The following is a 19,989-nucleotide window of genomic DNA, read 5'->3' as shown; positions in this document are numbered from 1 at the left end:
ATCAAAGCAAAAAAAGATGACAATGATAATAGACATATCCAGCATCTGAAAGAGACCATTAAACGGAAACAACGTCGGAGACAAAATTGAAGAACGGATGACATCTACACCAGAAGACAAAGGATTCTTTGAAGGCTTTGCGAAGTCCACACACCAGGGGGAGGAGGGTTGGAGGAGTTGGGCGGGGCACAGGGTGATACTCATTTGTTTCTGTTTGTCTTTGTGTTTGTTCTGTTTTATTTGTTTTTTAATCTGTAAATGGAAAAACTGCACAATAAAAACTATTAAAAAATTGTGTTTTGGTTTAATTGATTGTTTTGCTTTTGTGTCTTGTGGACATTTTGTCTAAACCACCCCAAGTCCCTTTGGGGAGATGGTGGTGGGGTATAAGAATAAAGTTGTTGTTGTTATTGTTGTTATTATTGTTGCTATTGTTATTGTTATTATTATTATTATTATTATTATTATTATTATTATTATTATAAATGGAAGCATAGATAAGATGTTGAAATGAATACTGTAATTTCCTCTGGCTTAATTCACACCTTGTACAGGCAGGTGAGGAAGCATGTCACCTTTTTCCTTGTAAATGTCCCACAGCCAAGTAGAAATCTTGAAAAAAAACAGAAATACACACTGCCCCAATAAAATCCGCCACAACATTTATTCTTGCTTTTTGCAGAAGGCAAGGGCTCATTTCTTTCTTTCTTTTTTCAATTTGTGCATCAGCCTTGAAATCAGCTAGATTGAAATATGTGGTCCCAAGAGCAGGGTTTGTCCCCAAAGCATCAAACAAACCTGTGGTTGCTTGTGGTTTTCCAAATTAACAAACACATATTGTATATTGATAGCATAGTATAAATTGCAAGTAGAAGGAGTACCATTTCAGAATCCAAAAAATGCAAACATATTTTGCTCATCGGGATTCCTCTCAAACCTCCTCCCCTTCTTTTCCCAGAGGAGGCTGACTGTACACAGCCATATTTTTACTTAAAGTATACACTGGGTGACATGTAAGGGATAGACAATCTTCAGCTTTATTTAATCACTTCACTTTCCATTTGAAAAGTAATTCATCACAGGAAGTCAGTAGGGTATAGAGAGCACTAATTGCAGTAAAATATCAAGGACAGTTTTCCTCTGGCTTAATTAAACATTAATGAGTAAAGTTATTTGCAAATGTGGGCTGCAGGGATGGACTTGTCTATCCAAGTTTAGTAAATACTGACATTCAGGTGTCAAAATAAAATACCTTAATTGATATATACAGGAATAGCTTTTTTTTCCCTTTTAAAGAGTGCACCTGAGCTGACATTCCTCCAGGTTTTTTTAAGAGTAGTTCCCCAATGAATTATTTATATAGAAACATTACCTGACCTGCTTTAATTACACAAGTGGTTGTTTCCAGACTAATCAATTTGAAATGGGAGCTGTTTCCACCTCTTAGTTTGTGCTTAGTTCTTCATAAAGATATATGATAAAAATAATTTTTAAAAGTTATTGAATATTTGCTCACAGATGACAGAGGAGTATTTCTGATTAAAAAATGTGACCAGGTGTTATGCATTTATTGATGACCCTTTGTTAAATAAGGTAGAGAGATTTTTACTGGTAGGGTTGATTTTTGTCGCATGCTACTATGAAACACCTGCTGCAAATGAATGCGAAATAAGAATGATTGTTTCAAGACCATTGAGGGTTTTTGTTTGTTTGTTTTCATGGAAGAAAATTGGATCCAGATGATTACTGCTAAAAATTCAGAATTGTTGTGAGAGGCTTATTAAAGGATCATTATAGATTAAATCATGATTGGACAATAAATTAAAAGTGAAGATAGATAGATAATCATTGATCACGCATTTGATTATTTACAGATTATTCCATGCCCTGTGACATTTTTAGGGATGATCAGAATAGTATACTAGAAGGAAATCAAACTGTGAGTGGTAGAGGAAGAAGAAGGGATTGAAAGGCAATGTACATGCACTTGCTTGATCACTCAATTGAATGGGCCAGAGGGGAGTGGGGAGAGCTGACCAGAAAATGGGAGCTTTGAATATTTGGGTCCAGAATTACCTTCTCCCATATAATCTACTCTGTACACCCGGTCTTTTGAGGGATTTTTTGCTATGGCTGTACAAAGCTTTAGAGCTCTGTTTCAAAATTCGCAGATTTTTATGATTTGTTAATACAAATCTCCAAAATAATAATCAGAAAAGAATCCCTCTGAAGCATTAAGAATCAAAACAGAACCCTCCAAAACATTTCAGAGAGATTAGTAAATATTTATAAATAGAGTATTATTATTCTCACCCCACAATTGTCTGGGGTGAGAGGGAGCAAGGGGGTGATGTGATGGACAATGGCAGCTGCATGCATTTTTCAGCCAGTCAGAAGAAGAAGAAAGCCAATCACAAGGCTTTCTGGAAAGCTGGTGGTCTCCTCTCCTCAGTATCCGTGTTTCTAATTCTTTGTGGAATAATACGAGAGAGCGCCTTGAAGGAGCTGGAAGTGGCAATGGCCAACAGTGCTGGCATACGCTGGTCCATGAGGTCATGAAGAGTTGGAAGCGATTGAACGAATAAACAACAACAGGAGAGAGAAAGATATGGGTTGCTCATTCTGTGTGTTTGGTAAAACCTCTCTCTCTCTCTCTCTCTCTCTCTCTCTCTCTATATATATATATATATATATGGCTTGTTTGATAAAAACAATGGTTCTAAACTTGTTTCGGATGTAGGGGGCGAGACTTTTGAATCTTTAATAGTTTGAAAGTGTTATTTCCTGTTTCATTGCATGGTTTCTACTTTGAAAGTAGTTGTTTTACTCCAGAAGCAGATTATAACTAGCTTCTGTGACTTTGGAACTGGCCGCCTTTGGGGGCTTGGGGGGGGGGGAGTGGGGCGGATCCATGCTTCTCCCTTGTGGCTCATTTCTGTGACTTTGGGGCTGGGTACCTTTGGCGGCTTGAGAGGGGGGCGGAACAAATCCGTGCTTCTCCCTTATAACTAGCTTGAAGCATGGATTTGCTCCGCTTCTTCCTCGGGCCATAGGGGCAGCCAGTTTTGGAGTCACAGAGGTGAGTTGTGGGGGGGGGGGCGTGGGTTTGCTTTACTTCTTCCTCAGGCTGTTGGAGCTGGCCAGTTTTGGTCACAGAAGCAAGTTATAAGGGAGAAGCATGGATTTGCTTTGCTTCTTCCTCAAGCCATTAAAGCCAGCCAGTTTTAAAGTCACAGAGGCAAGTTGTAAGGGAGGGGCATGGATTTGCTGAGCTTCTTCCTCAAACCATTGAAGGTGGCCAGTTTTGAGGTCACAGAAGCGAGTTATAAGGGAGAAGCATGGATTTGCTCCGCTTCTTTCTCAAGCCATTAAGGGCAGCCAGTTTTAAAGTCAGAGAAGCGGGTTATTAGGGGGAAGCTGAATCATTGAATCATTTCTGACTCACTTCATGGGTCATTTAAAAAATGGTGAAAAAGCTTCAAAATGGCAAAGGACTTCCGGGTTTTCTTAAAAACTTCAAAATTGCTTCAAAAAGGAAATCTTTCCGACTTTATTCCGAATAATGAAAATTCCGACTGGACCTAACCATGCCATATATATATATATATATATATATATATATATATATCCCTTACTTTCTGTCCCTTTACAGCCTTTAGTTCCCATCAGTACTTAAATTCTTCTTTTATCTGCCCACTGTGTGTGCTTATTGCTTAAATGTCTCATTAATATGAAAGTGATTTACAGCCTTATCATACTGGGGCTGTAATGTGGACAGCCCCATTCTTCTGGTGTGAGCAGAATTTTGAAAAATGTAGTTTGGGAAGGTAAGGATCTCTGTAGCAGTGTATTCAAAAGGCCCTGCCCTGAACTACATTTCCCAAAATTCCACTCACATCAGAACAGGGCCATAAGGGGTTAGGTTAATCACACGTGCTTAAATTGAAAAAAGCTTAAAAACTAGTGGATTGATTGATTGTTCTAAAACTTGGCAGGTTTACTGCCCTGCTCATGTCTCACTGTGCCACAATTTAAGGGGTTACATCTTGTAGTTTTTAAAAATAATTTTTGAATTGTAAAACAATTTAAAATTCCTAGATAGATAGATACGTTTTATTGATTGGCCTATTGGCCGTATCAAAACATTTAACACATAACACATTTAACACATAGTCATACAACATACAACATACAACCCTCGGTATAAGAGAGGTTAAAACAAAAGAGGTTAAAATAAACAAACTGTTGGCAGATCCCGTTCAGGTCAAATATCTGTGTCACCTCCACAGTTTACCCCAATTGATTCTAAATGCGCAATTCTCAGCTGTGTTGCTTTGAATAGGAAAAGGGCTGTTTTGTGTGTTATTTTAGGATTCTGGCCGGCCAACAAAAATGAAGTTTTAATATGTGGATCCCAGTGTGTTTTATGAATAATGTATGGTCCAAGGCAATGGTCTCTCTCTTTCTTATACAGCTCACAGTTGAACAGAACATGTGTGATATCCTCCACCTCTGATGCTCCGCAAATACAAACTCGTTCGTTGTATGGGACCTGATTAAACCTTCCGTGCTTGACCATTGAATCCAGCTGCTCAAAACGAGCTCTGGTAAATACCCTCCTAAGGTGTTTTGGCATATCTGTTTTTAGATATCGATCTGTTTGGAAAGTGTTTTTAAAGCAGCTTAACCATTTCAACGAGCCAGCTTTACTGAGGGTAGCAATGTCTTTTTGGCCTTCTATAGCCAATACTCGTCGAGCAACTATTTTTGGGTCTGGCTCTTCTAAGAGGTTCGGAAACCGAGTCGGGAGTCCACAGCTCCTAATATATTTTGTCAGGAGAACTAGCCAAGAGGACTGATGTTGATTTTCTTTCTGCTCCAACAGGCACAATTTTGGAAGTCTATCATTTGCCATGGCAGTTTTGCCCAGTAGTTGTAGGCCCTGATTTTAGATAAGCCATCCACTGAATATACTCCCAGTTCCGCTCTTACTGGGGCAGCTGGGGTCGTCCTGTCCACTCCTAGAAAACTTCACAGGTGCTGTGATTGTGCTTGCTCTAATAATGGTACCTGGTTTAGACCCCAAACTTCAGCTCCGTATAAGAGCATGGGAGTTACTTTTGCTTTATATACTTTAAGAAGTGGGTCTAAGGATCCTGGATGGTTGTGATTTATCAATTTAAGTAGTTGATTTGCACATACTCTTGCCCTGACTGAGCTTTTTTGGTGGTGTGGTAGCCAAGAGCCGGTCTCAGAAAAAACAATTCCCAGATATGTGAAAGTGCAAACTTGCTCTATTGGTTCACCGTCCAGGAACCATCTATGTCTGTTATGTCGTTTGCCAAATACCATTATTTTTGACTTTGATTTATTAATAGTTAGAGCGTTGTTATGACAATAGAAATTAAATCTTCTCAGCAGTCTACGTAGCCCAACTTGCGAATATGATAGTAAAATCATATCGTCACCATATAGAAGGATGTTAAAATGTGTGTTGCACAGCTTAGGCATATGTGTCTCTGGGTCCTTCAACTGTTCAGGGAGATCATTTACGTATAAGCTGAATAACAGTGGTGCTAATATACACCCTTGTCTGACCCCTTTGTATGTTTCTATACTGTTTGTCATGGCTCCTTGCATCCCAAATCACACTTTCAGGTAGGTTCTTGTGTATAGTGCTTTGATTAGTGCCAGCAGTCTGGGTTCCATATTGAGATCAGGTAGTTTCTTCCATAACGTCTCTCTATTTACAGTATCAAATGCTGCACTAAGATCTATAAAGGCGGCGTACAGTTGTTTCCCTCTGCTGACATATTTTGCAATTGTATGATTTAAAACAAAGCAATTGTCAATAGTTGATCTACTCTGTCTGAAGCCAGCCACGAGGATATGTTTTTCTTTTTCCCAACATTCAGCTCTGTTCAGAAGATATCTAGCATATATCTTGGCCACAATATCAATTAGGCTAATTGGCCTGTAGGAACCAGGATCTTTTTTGTTCCCTTTTTTGTAAACAGGGACAACTATTGCCATCTTCCATCCAGCTGGGATCTGGCAGGTGTTATTTATGTGTGTAAATAAGCCTGCTAACAGAGGGGCCCACCAATCTAGGTGTGCTTTAAATAACTCAGCAGGTAAGTAATCTTCCCCTGGGGCTTTATTGGTCTTCAGGTTGTTTATTATATGTCTGATCTCACCTTCTGTTACTGATGGCCAGAGGGGAAGGGCTTTTATTGATAAGTCTTTACCTGGTGACTGTGTCTCTGTAAGTTCTGTGGGAGCAAACAAGTGGGAATAGTAATTTTCCCAGTTTTCTGCAGGGATAGGTATATCAAATGCAAATTTCCTTTCCTTCAAAATTCCAGCTACTGTGTGCCAAAAGATAGCCGAGTTATGACTCTTGGCTGAGCACTCAAGCCCTGACCAGATCGATACTGTATGATTTTTCTTTTTTGTTTTTATGAGTTTCTTATATTCTCGTCTCAGGGTTAACATTTCGGCTTGGGGGTGTACAAGATGTTGTCCCTGCGCACGTCTCATTGCCGACCTCAGCTTTGTTCTATGAAGTTGGCATTCTTTGTCAAACCAGGGCGCTCTGCTCAAGTAGGGACCTTTAGGAGAGGCTTTTGTGACAAGATGTTCCTTTAGACTACCACAGATGTTTGTAAATGCATTAGAGACTGCCTGCCAGTCTGCTGAGTGTGACTGAATTATTGAGGCCCAGTTTGCAAAATGGTCTGTTTTGAAGCTATTTGCTATTGCTGTCGTGTCTACTTTGGTCCAGACAAGTCTTTTGTTTTGTGTCACATCAGTGTTGGCCATAATCCAGTCATCATTCCTATTGTTTGGTCTTAAATCTGAGGGGCCCAAAAATTTCACACACACTGGTTGGTGGTCACTTTCTTCCCTCAAAAGTACTTTGATCTGTGAAAAAAGATTGACCTTGCCTGTCGAGACACATATACAATCTAAGGAACTGCTTGTATGGTTAGAATGAAATGTATAAGGGTATACATAATTATAATTGTTGTTATTGTTCTTACCTCCTAGGATTTGTAAATTACACTTCGAAATCAGTGATGCCAATCTTATACCAGCCCTATTGATCTTTTTGTCTCTGGAGTGCCATTTTGGGTGATTTTTAATAAAATCATGTGGAAGTCCACCATATTGGGCTAGTTCATGTATAGATGGGCCTAATTTGGCATTAAAATCTCCAAGTAAAATAATTATTGCTTGGGTATACACTGCTGTCAGTTCTTCCACCATTATCTCTAGCTGTACCCAAGCATCAGGACTGTAATAGGAGGATGTGAGTGGTGGGATATAGAAATTTATCAATATAAGCTCCATTTCTTTATAATTAAACTTAATGGCCAATATATTGTGGATATCATCCCCCTTGCACAATCTCTCCCCTTGCCACTGAAGTTCCTCCTTAATACCTATACATAGTCCCCCTGAGGCATGCCCTTTATTCGCTCTTTTCTGAGCAGGTGTGTGCCAACACTGAAATCCAGGTAGTTGTATTGAGTCGTCCCCTCCTACCAGCCAAGTCTCTTGAAGCGCTATTATCTCAAAGTCAGATAAAAATCTCACCAATTCTCAATCAGCGATCTCTTTCCAGCCAGCTACATTCCAGGTTACAATCTGGATGGGTCTTACTGTCTCTAAGTGATCTGGTTGGCCAAGTTGTATACATATTGACGATTCTGGTAGTCAATTCGTATCTGAAGCTGGTACAATGCCACCAATATCCCCATTGAAAACACAGTTATTGAGGGGATGTCTTTTCTCCTCTCTGATTTGCCTCAGATGTTGCTGTTGATGTTGTTGTTGCATTTCTTTGGCAGTAGTATTATTCTGTATTGATGTTGTGGGTGCACTCATTCCTTCCCTGGGAGATAGATCATGAGTAGGGGGTCTGCTGTCATCCTTCCTATGTACCAGGACCCGAATTGGAGACAGGGTGCAGGTATCGTCCTTCTCATTCAGCTCCAGCTCCAATAGGTCATTAATAGGACCCACTTCTAAGTCCATCTCATCCTGTGGGGGCTCATCAGTGGACATTAAGCCCACCATTGACTCAACCATGTTCCCTATGGTGGTCACTACAGTCTCAAGATGACCCAATCCGTAGTCAATGTCTCGCTGATCACCACCGACTGCACTGCTCAGGATCATGGGTTGATTCTGTGTTGGTTTACTGTCAGCCTCGGCTGGACTGGGCTGTGGCCTATTCTTTCCGAAAGCCTCTCTAGGGGCTAGTAGGCTAGGTTTGCCCACTTTCACAGGCATGTCATCACCGTGCGTGGGAGTTATCAGTGGGCTGATGTCCAGGTCACGGAAGACCCTCATTGGGGCTATTTTGAATTTGAGCAGGAAGAGCTTCATCTTCATCAGCATAGATAGTAGTGTTGGTTGCTCAAAGGTCATTACGATATTCTTATCTGCAGATACTTGGGGCAGCCATTCCACTTTAATCAGATCAACACTTTGGGGGTGTATATGTAATAACTGACCCAACGATGTTCTGATAGTTCTGTAGGACCTCCATCTGCCCTTATTTATGTTGTTATGGGCAATTCGCAGCATTATCTGGTTTGCTTGTAGAATTCTATTGCACTTAGTAGGAGTAAGTGAGTAGCCTCTATCTAACTCTGTGCAGGGCTTTTCGTCCTTTGTATTTGCCTCCCTTCTGGGCCCCATACCATCCATTTGAACTGATTGAACTGTGCTTTCCTTTGGGGCCGCATTCTTCTGAACAAAGGAGTCAAAAGAGAGCTTTATCTGCTCAATTTGGTTTGTTATATTTTTTAGTCTTTCAAAAATATATGTCACTGTTTTAGCGGTCAGTAGACAAGCACCAGTTGAGTTTGTTTGTTTTGCTAGCTCAGATTGTTTTAACTCAGCAATTAATGAGCTTGTTCCAGGAGTATCTGCTCTACACAGCTCCAGGGACACTTCTTCGTGAAATACTACTGAGTTGTTACTAGAGTTTGTATTTTCTTTATCCAAGGGTAAGCAGCTGTTATCGGTGAATAAAGAATTCAGTTCTGGCGTACTCACATTTTCCACAAGAAGGTCATCTATCTTAAGTTGCTTTGAAGGTTTATGATTTTTTGTGTCTCTGGGCTGGTCCTTGATCGTTTCTTTTTGTTTCTTTTATTCCCCATTTGTAGAGGCAGAGATAAGTTGGGAGGTTGTAGTAAAATGGATAAAATAAGAACTTTAAAACTTTAAAACATAAAAACAACAAAGATACCAGAGCTCAGCCGAACATGTCTGATTACACCGGCGCCATCTTCCCAATCTTTAAAATTCCTAAAAATCAGTAGATGAATGAATCTTTCTGAAACTTTGCAGGGTTGATGCTCTGTTTATGTTGTTTTATTGTGCAGAAATTCCAGGGGATATGTTTTGTAGTTTTTGTTTTAGGAAAATAATTTCTAAAAATCTTTAAGAAACTTCCTAGAAATCAGTGAATGACCAAAACATTATGAGGCTTGGCAGGCAACAAGTGTGCCAGGTTTCATTCTGATAACCATAAAAACAACAGAGAAATGAGCCTCAAAATTTTCCCCATTGCTGGTAATGGAACAAATCTTACTGAACAATTATGAAGCTTCAGAGATTGAGATTATTAATCAGAACAGACCCTTCCAAATCTTCATAAAATCTTCCAAATATCTGAAATAAATTACTAATTGGATTTCAGCCACTTGTTTACTCCAACCATCCAGAACTCATTTTTTTAAAAAATGTGTTAAGAGGTGCCAAGGGGTGCCAAGGGATGGCACATGGAGTTTAGCAGTTGTTTTAAAGAGTTTTTATTTCTTGTAATAATAATGATAATAATAATAGTAATAACAACAACAACAACAACATACACACATGCACATATAGGCACATACATACATATAGTAAGTTTTAAAATTATATCGTTTTTAAATGATCAGCTTTTTCACACCTAGCATTTTGGAAGAATCTTAAGACATGGCTATTTGAGCAGGCATTTGCGAATGCTGAGTAACGGGCATAAGAATGGAACGACTACATGACAGGACTGGACATTGTTTTAATGAGTATTTATTGAATTATGTTTTATTACAGTGTTATGATTTTATTGATGTTGACGTATTATATTGTAATTGTGTTCTTGGTGGCATTGAATTTTGCCTTGTAAACCATCTCGAGTCGCCGGAAAGCTGAAAGGGGCAGTATACAAATTTAATAAATAAATAAATAAATAAATAAATAAATAAATAAATAAAGCTGTGAGTCACTTTGGGTTTTAGGATTTATTTTGTAAATTTTCTGTATAAAACATGGTTGTTTTATACAGAAAATAACCTTTCTGTGATGGAAAAGGCATTTTCTGGGAATAACATATCTATGTGCTGAAAAAGCTGCTTCACACATTAAAAGGCTGTTTTCCATGGAAATTAACCACATTTGAATTTTACATAGAACAAGTCCCCATTTATAGTGTTTTCTGCACACACATTTGCTTTTAAGATTACGGTAGTGTGCCAGAAACTTGTCTTCTTATTCTGTCACTGTTGTTTCATAGACTATTCCTCTCCTCTTCTATATTGACCTCCAAAATTGCTATGAACTTTGCTGCTGTAATGATGATGGAACAGATGGATAACAGTGATCATAGGATCTCATGGTTGGGTAGCTGTAGACAGTGGCTATAATTCCAGTAAGACAATATAACTTTTCAGTAGAGAGATTCACATGCAATATACAAAACATGAATCACTATGGTGCATTTCTTGGCAATACGAATCACTCAGATATCCCACATGAAAAATCTACAGAGGTAAGTCAACATAAGGAAAGCCATTCTTTGTGGGGAGAAAGAGACTGTGAAAAAAAGATAAATAAATGTGAGATTTCTTTTCACATCATGTTCTGCAGTTGTTACATGTCTATAATAAAAATCAGCAAGGTATGGACCAGTATTTTCCTCTGTAGCAGAGATTGAAATACATTTTCTAAAAGTCAGGAAATTGATGCAAAAACAGATATTGTTTGTCTTGCTTATTCTCTTTGAGGAACTGATTTATGATTATTAAATTTGTGAGTCTGTCTTATTAATAGATTTTTCCCTATTAATTATATTCTTGATGGTGGGCATTGTAGATTTTTTCTCCTTAGTAAACTCAGTGGTAACTTGTAGTTTAGTAATCTATAATTTTTATATCAGAATAGCTACATAAACAACATAGAACCAAAGTATCCAATTTACCACAGGATTTGTTACAACCCATAGACCATAATTCCAACAACCTGTTACCTCTTTGCTAGATTGCAGCATTTTTTGGTAGACCAAAAAGTTTGATAGTAGTTTGCTTAGTGTTTCCTGATAAGCATGAAATTCATGTTTGACTTTGCTATAATTATCAAAATGTAGTATATGTGTTTTTGTCAGCTTTATGCTTGCACTCATCACTCGTCAGTTTGATCACTGAGCTATGGGTTTATTTACCTCCAATTGTCCCTTTTGTATTGTCACTTCTGGTTAGCAACAAGGTCTGTGTCTGAAGAATCATTCTATATCACAAAGTGAGCTATTGGTTTCTCAACCCTACCTTTTCTTCATAATGTCCCATACAAAAAGGGGGTGATTTAGGTTTAAAAACTGGGAGAGTGTTTGACTTTTATTTTACCAGTCTCTTTCCCGCAGAAATCCTTTAATTTGACTATCACCACAACACTTTGGTTGCTGATGACACAATAAATAACGACCACACTTGTGTTTCTGCTCTTGTAATTATTTCATTCTATTTCAATGCATAAAAAATTGCATTCCATTATATACTTCTTTATTCATTAATCCAAACCCCGCCTTTCTCCCAGAATGGGACTCAATTAATTATGATAAATATTTTAATGCAATCAATTTTTCAATTAATATTTACAAGTTCACTGAAAATAATATTAAAAGAAAATTTTAAATAGTGCATCACAATCAAATGACACAACAACAGACACGGGGAGTTGGGAGAAGAACAGAGATAAACCTTATTATTATTATTATTATTATTAGAATTAGAATTAGAATTAGAATTAGAATTAGAATTGCTGATGATTTAATAGCCAAGACAATTTCTTTTACAAAAAATAAGTTAGTACCAAAATTGGTCCATGATAAAGCACACCAGGAAATGTTCTAGGTATAGAAAACCATGGATCCTGGAACTAGGAGGACATGAAAGCACCTCAAAAGTCTTTATCTGCAGGATGAGATAACTGCAGAGTGAAGGACTAAGACTGAAATAAGGGGTTTTTGGAAGAGTCGGAGCTAGAGAAGGTTTAAGACCAGAACTTTCTGGGGGGTGGGTTTTGGCTGTTGGTCAAAATCTGAGGCAACAACACTCCCAAAATAGCTTAGTCTTGAAAGGAGACTATCTCTCGAGAACAGGTCAGAGAATGCTCCCCCCGGCCAAGGGAAATTAGGAGTTTTGGGACATTTCTCTCCAAAGACATGACTTGTCTTCCTGAGGAGTATCCAGGGAGATGCCTTAGTGAAGCAACATTTACACCTGCCCCACGGCTGCTTGAGGGCCTTGAGCATGTCTCTGCTGCACCTAGCCTCCCCGACCCTTTTTCAGGGAATTGGCAAGCGGTTGGACACATAGCAGAATCTATCATAGATTCAAATTCCAGGTTGGGAATTTCGGTGATCTCTGGGAGGGGGAGGTATGATAGTAGTCACAGGCTGAATGCTAGAGGGCAGTCGAGTCGACAGAAGACTCCCCCCCGCTCTAACCTGCAGGCTATCCCTAGATACACCTGTGACAAGCTTCCAGTTTCCTTCCTTCCAACTCTGGTGTTGGTAAATGCTAGGTCGGTCAGAAATAAAACTGCCACCATCAGGGATTTTATCACTGACTAGGGCGATGACTTAGTCTGTATTACTGAAACTTGGCTTCAAGAAGGAGATGAAATCTTCCTTCAAGAATTAACATCTCCAGGCTATGTAATCACCCACCAGATGAGGACTGGGAGGCGTGGGGGGGAGGGGGGGCGGAGTAGCAATGCTCTTTAGAGAGACTTTATCTCTCAGAGCAGTTCCTGCCCTGAGCATCTCTGGAATTGAAAATGTTGGCCTCGTGTGTGATTCACAGGAGAGTATAGCCTTTCTGCTGGTGTACCATGCACCTAATGCACCAGCTTCTCAGCCTTTTGGCTAAGATCAAGTGTAGTAATGCACCAGTAGACAGCCTATCCCAGTTGCTAGAGGCTGTATCGGAGTGGTCCTTGAGGTTCCCCAGGCCTATTGTACTGGGGGACTTCAACGTCCATGCTGATGCTCAACACCAGCTGAGGACCTGGTATCGACCATGGCGACACTAGGACTCTCTCTTTGTAACACCGGGCCCACTCATCAGGCCGGACAAATACTGGATTTGATCTTCAGTGCAGGAATTCAAGTGACTCTAACCTCTATTACTGAGGTCCCGTGGTCTGATGACTGTGCCCTGGGAGTCCGGTTAGAGTATGCTTACTCACCCGGCAGAAGCGCCGAACCGGTTTGGGTTCTCCCGAGGAGGCTTATGGAGCCTGACAGGTTCCTGAATGCTCTGAGGGTTCTGGAGCCTATCAGTGGCTCGATTGAACAGAAAGTGGATTTATGGAACAACAATTTATCCAATGCATTAGACGACATTGCCCCTAGACACCCTCTCCGACCCTGCAAGAATAGATCACCTTGGTTTACTGAGGAATTGCGGTCTCTGAAGCGGGAGAAGAGATGGCTAGAGGACGTGTGGCGAGAACTCCGTGATGAAGCATCAAGATCAACTTACAAGCTATTCAAAGAGTCTTATGAGCATGCTCTTTGAATAGCTTGTAAGTCTTATGAGCATGCTGAGCTCCCGGTGGCGCAGTGGGTTAAACCCCTGTGCCGGCAGGACTGAAGACCGACAGGTCGCAGGTTCGAATCCGGGGAGAGGCGGATGAGCTCCCTCTATCAGCTCCAGCTCCTCATGCAGGAACATGAGAGAAGCCTCCCACAAGAATGGTAAAACATCAAATCATCCAGGCGTCTCCTGGGCAACTTCCTTGCAGACGGCTGATTCTCTCACACCAGAAGCGACTTGCAGTTTCTCAAGTCGCTCCTGACACAACAACATGAGCATGCTATCATCGAAGCTAAAAAAGTCTATTATGCTTCTTTGATAGCGTCTGCTAGTTCATGCCCAGCCAAATTGTTTAAGGTTATCAGATCTTTGATGATGGTTCCTACCGTCCTAAACAGTAACAATCAGGCCCCTTCAGCCGAAGTTTTTCAGAGCTATTTTGCAGACAAGATCACTTTTTTCCGCCAGGACCTCCCTGCCACAATTGACACAGTGAGTGAACTTGAGACACCATGGCCACTCGCTGGGCCCACCCTCGACCAGTTTATCCTGTTAGATGCAGAGGCTGTTGATAGGACCATGACTGCAGTTTGATCAACTGCTTGCCCTCTCGGGCCATGTCCTCCTTGGCTAGTTTAATCTTGCTTGGAGGGATTACGTGGTTCTTTGTTGAATATAGTAAATGGCTCTCTTGAGCAAGGAGTTTTTCCAGAGGCTCTGAAAGAGGCCGTGGTATCTCCACTGCTGAAGAAACCAGACTTAGATCACTTGGTTCCCTGCAATTAACACCCGGTTTCGAATTTTCCGTTTCTGGGAAAGGTGATTGAGAGGGTGGTAGCAGAGCAACTGCAGCAGTTCCTACAAGACACAGCCGGATTAGATCCCTTCCAGTCCGACTTCCGTAAGGGGCATGGGATGGAGACTGTGTTGGTCTCGGTTACAGGTCAGCTTCGTTGCCAGATGGATCAAGCCTCCTTGATCAGCACTGCTTGTGTTACTGGACCTTATGGCAGCATTTGATACGGTTGATCACAACCTCTTGATTCACTGCCTAGCCATGGCTGGTATTGGGGGGATGGCCCTTAAATGGCTGTCCTCTTTCCTCCAAATACGGGGTCAATGTGTGGAGTGGGAAGGGTCGGTCTCTAAGAAGGCCCCTCTTAAATGTGGGGTCCCTCAGGGGGCTACCCTTTCCCCTCTGTTGTTTAACATCTATATGTGACCACTTGCCCAGCTGCTGCGAGGCTTTGGGCTTGAGTGCTATCAGTATGCTGATGACACTCGACTCATTCTGAGGATGGAAGACCAACCGGACTCCATACCTGAAAATTTCCATCAATGCCTTGAGGCCATTACTGGATGGCTGCATGCCAGCAGGTTGAAGGCGAATCCAACAAAGACGGAGATCCTTTGGCTGGGTTGCCCGGACGGAGGGGTGATCTGGTTGCCTATCCTGGATGGCATGACATTATGCCTGTCATCTTTGGGAGTCTGGGAGTCCTTTTAGACCCGCTGTTGACAATGGAGGCCCAGGCCTCTTCTGTGAGCAGTCACATTTTACCATCTGCATCAGGCTAGGCGACTGGCTCCCTATCTGTCCAGGGACGACCTGGCCATGGTGATCCAGGCTACGGTCATCTCAAGATTGAACTACTGTAACGCCCTCTACATAGGCCTGCCTTTATCGGTGATTCAGAAACTTAAACTAGTGTAAAATGCTGCTACCCGGCTTCTCGCAGGGGTCTCAACGAAGTGTCATATTACTCCAATCCTGCAGCAACTGCACTGGTTGCCGATTGAGTATCATATTACCTTCAAAGTGCTGATTCTTACCTTCAAGGCCTTATATGGCCTGGGGCCGGAATACCTGATGGATCGCCTCATCCCCTACAAACCCCAGAGATCACTCCGTTAAGACGACCAGAATTTACTTGAAGTTCCCAATTTTAGGACCTTTCACCTGATGTTAACTAGGCGTAGAGCTTTTATGGTGGTGGCTCCTTACTTGTGGAATGCCTTGCCAGCTGGGACACCAGCTCTCTGAGATTTACTATCTTTTCGTAGAGCTTGTAAAACTTATTTATTCAGGCTGGCATTTGAACCTTGCTGACTGAATTCTTCCTTGATGTTAAATGTTATGTATTACATGTGTATATTGTGAACTGCTCTGAGCCTTCAGGGAGTGGCGGTATACAAAATTGATTAATAAAATAAATAAATAAATCTTAGGTGAGGTTGAATCAGCCCAAAGTTGAGCCACTAAAGACCTCATCACATTTAGAGGGGGAAAGCATAGAGAACAGAGTTACCCCATTCTCTCCTCTCTTGTGTGATGGCTAGGCATCCCACAAGCTTTTGGAGTTTAACTCGACTTTTTTCTGGCTTTTCTCCACATTCTTCATTCAGGAGTTGGGTAACACTGGGCACCGTTTCCATGTACTGTGGAAATGGAGCCCCACAGAGTCCCACTGGAAGTGCCCTTACATCGTCTGATGGCTTCTATGGAACTCCTGTGGTATTCTGTTTCAGCAGCAAATGGAAACCCAAAGAGCCCAAAGACCAGCTGATGAAATCCTAAGATTCCTATGTAACTGAATTCCCCCCAGGAATTCTCAATCAGTAATCATTATTTTGCCATTGCTTTTATAATACTCAGATGGTTACCAGCTTCAGTTGAATGGTAATGAAAACAATTGTTTTAATGCAATGTATTCTGGTTTTCATTACTTTTTTTTTAAACAAAGTCATCCCTTCAGTTGGTCAAAATTAATAATATTATGTCTGCCTGTGCTGAAAATCACATTTAAAATTTCATATTCTAATAAAATAAATAAATCCATCTTAATCTGTGTATGACTCCAGTAACCTCCTTGATAATTGTTCTTTGACTTAAAACAGAATCCACTCAAATCCATATATCTACAGCTAAAATATGTCAATACAAAATGTTCCATCAGCTTAACCATCAATTCCCTCAGCCTTCTCCCAGTCCCAACTACATATCTGTGATGCAGCACAGGAGAGAAATCAAACCTCTGTTTATTTTTTTTTCAGACTCTTGAACCTGGAGAGACTGTGTATGTGTGTGCGTGCACATGTGTGGCACTCTCAGGCTTAAAAAAGTTTGCCTGGAGCAATACCATCTTTTCTTGTGATACGATCGGATTGTACAAGCTAAGCAGAATTAAATGGAGTCAAGTTGTAGATGACAAGTTGGTTTTAAAAAGTGCTGTGGAAATTAATGAAATTTTGGTAGATCTATTTCTCTGAACACTGACTTTGTTTCTGTGGTGTTTCACTGAACAGCACCCTTCAGTCATGAGGTTGAATAAGCTTTGGGAAGTTGTTGTTTTTATAATAGCAATCAGCAACAGGAATGTATGTTCCATGCAAATGTAGGAGAAAGCAGGGGCATTATCTTGAAAAGAAAAGAGGGTTTTTTAAATTTTAAAAACAGAAATTTCTGCTGATGATTCCTGCCATTCTAGTCTATTCTTGAATGTCTGTTATGAACTATTTATTCTATCTATCTCCTCACTTCTTTGCATTCAGATCTTTGCAACCCAAGGCCTGTATCAGAGCTTAGTGCAAAGAACCAGCAGCATGCTGTTCAAGACAAAATTTATTGTACACCTTCTCCCATATAATCTGTCCCATACACTTCAGTCTCTGGGAGACGTTTACTTCAACAGGCCAGAACTCTACTGACAACTGTCACCCAAAGAACCTTTCATCACCAGCCTTTAGACTGTGTAATAACCTGCCAGAAATATTTAAAAACTAAATGAGCTGTCAGAACTTAATACAGAATTTATAAACTTATTTCTTACAATAGGTCTACCCATTCAATTTTTAACTATTAATTTTAAATATAAATTAATATGTATGTTTTTAATGTATTTTAGTCTTTGCTCTATGTATTTTTTAATACAGGCAATCCCCAAATTACAAACAAGATAGGTTCTGTACATTTTTTTTAAGTTGAATTTGTTTGTAAGTTGAAATGGGCACATTTTGAAAATAAAACTTGAAACAGTTGGCTGAGGAGGAAGAAAGGGAGCTTGCTGACAGGCTCCCTTGTGTTTCTCCTCAGCCAAGGCTCTGGCGATGGGCAAGGGAGACTGGCAACATGCTCCTTCGCCCTTTGTCCCAGTCTATATATTTTATCTATATATCTATATATTTTAAGTATGTTGTACATTGCTTCAAGCTGTGAGAAGTGGGTAACAATTGTTGTTGTTATTATTTTCATCTTGCCCAATGTTGTCATTACCCTTCCCAGTTCTGTCATTAGCTCCTCACTTTGCTCTAAAGGGAATAAATAATTGAAGTCCCAGAACAGTTACCTTGCTTGGGTAGAAGTTCACAGAGTTACATGATTGTCAGTGAAAACCCACCATGGTTTTCTCATTCCTTCAGCAATACTTGGGTACTTCTTTTACACTTGGATACATTAATTAAAAAAACTGTTGCAATCTTATTGTAAACTTATTTGGATCTGGGAGAGCTGGGAAATAAAGAAATTAAACTAATGTGACAACATTTAAATATCGAACATTTTCCAAAAAGGCAATGGACTGGCACTACTAAAAAGAAAATGTTTAGAAAAGTTCAGCCTTTCTTCTGGCTCAGGTAATGACCAAAGAGGACAGAACACTGGAACAAGCCTTTGATGTGTAACTTTATCCTCCTTCCTGCAATGCACTGTGCTTACACATGTTTGGTAGAACCATTTAATGACTTAGAAAATGGGTCTGCCACACCTCTTCATCTCCATTTCTGGTCATCACCCCTTAATTTTCCTTATAGGGTGAGCTTGTAGGGAAATATATCCATTTTTGAATATGATATGCCTGAAACTCTGTGTCTCTGAATTCAAATTGCTAACAAACCTTTTGCACTTGATCCACATTGAAGGAGTCTTGCTTCAGTGCAGATATCCTCTGCCTCTGTGACAGTACACCCCTGTTCTTTCCCCTGCATTGTAAAGAAATCCCTCAAGACCTTATTTCACATTGTGTCAAAAGGACCAAGCCTTCATTTATCCTTTTATTTTGTCTTTACATTCTAATCGCCTCTTGTTACATGGGCTCACCCTTGTCATAGGAGGGCATAAGACAATAGTTTAGAGCAACAAAAGACTAATTTTAATATTAAACTTTGTTGCCTTCTAAGTTCTCAAAGGGAAATAAGATAATGGCCACATGTACTTACTTAAACTGATTTAAAGCCTGGATGGAGAGAATAGAAGCATTATTGTTTCTAGAGGAATAATTGAGTAGAAACACTAATCTTCCTGTACTACAAATCATCCCATTATCACTGGGGGAAAGTGGCAAAAATATGAAGCAACATGCACCAGGAAGAATGGGAAGAAGCAATTAGCAGCTAATAAATGGAACCTGGGGAACAAAAGTGACCAAGGGGAGAGAAGTGATGAAAGTCATAAGGAAGATTAAGGCAGTCCCAGATGTTCAACCACAAATGCCCAGGAGAAAGATTTGGGACTAAACCATGAAAGAAAGAAAAAAACACTGTATAATTACACATTAATCATATCCATTAGTCCATGACACGCTTTTCCTTCCCTAATGATCCAATTCATAAAATGTGATTCTGGGGCAAAGCAACTTCTATGCATTATATTGAGTGGCCTGTCTCTAAGGATTCACAGTGGTCACCTAGAAACAAAAATAAAGGAAAATGTGCCATCTGGATTTCCTTTGCTAAAATGAACTTTGGGGCCCATTTTTACCTCATTTTGGATGCTTCTGTATAACTATCCTGGGTAGAAAGGAGTGTAGCATACTGCAGAAGACACCTCCACTTCTTTTGCCCTCTCTCCTCATCCATGTACCATATGACCTTTGTGTTCAGCAAAGTACAATGTGATGTTACTCTTTATTAGGCAACCAAATCTTGCTCTAAAAGGAAAAAAACAAGTAATGTTACTATTTTCTCCTTTGTTGCAAGAAAATAATTGAAAATTGCAGAGTTTTCAAGACTATTTACAGCATGAGAGGTATTCAGTTCAAAATAGTGTGGGTTTTGTTTTTTTAACACAGAAATCATTAAAATGTAATCATCTATGCAAAGAAACTGTGCTGTCTGTGCA

The 19,989-nt window shown here is 40.2% G+C and overlaps 1 pseudogene; it reads right to left on the bottom strand.

Annotated features, from left to right (window-relative positions):
• Positions 1 to 8,436, bottom strand: part of LOC132765559 (transcription activator BRG1-like) — a 65,750-nt pseudogene extending 57,314 nt beyond the window's left edge.
• Between the last annotated feature and the right edge of the window lie 11,553 nt (positions 8,437 to 19,989).

The sequence above is a fragment of the Anolis sagrei genome, chromosome 2 (assembly GCF_037176765.1).
Source record: "Anolis sagrei isolate rAnoSag1 chromosome 2, rAnoSag1.mat, whole genome shotgun sequence".
NCBI classification, from domain to species: domain Eukaryota; kingdom Metazoa; phylum Chordata; class Lepidosauria; order Squamata; family Dactyloidae; genus Anolis; species Anolis sagrei.
Note: the sequence above shows the minus strand (reverse complement) of the source record. Positions and strands in the feature narration are given on the sequence as shown.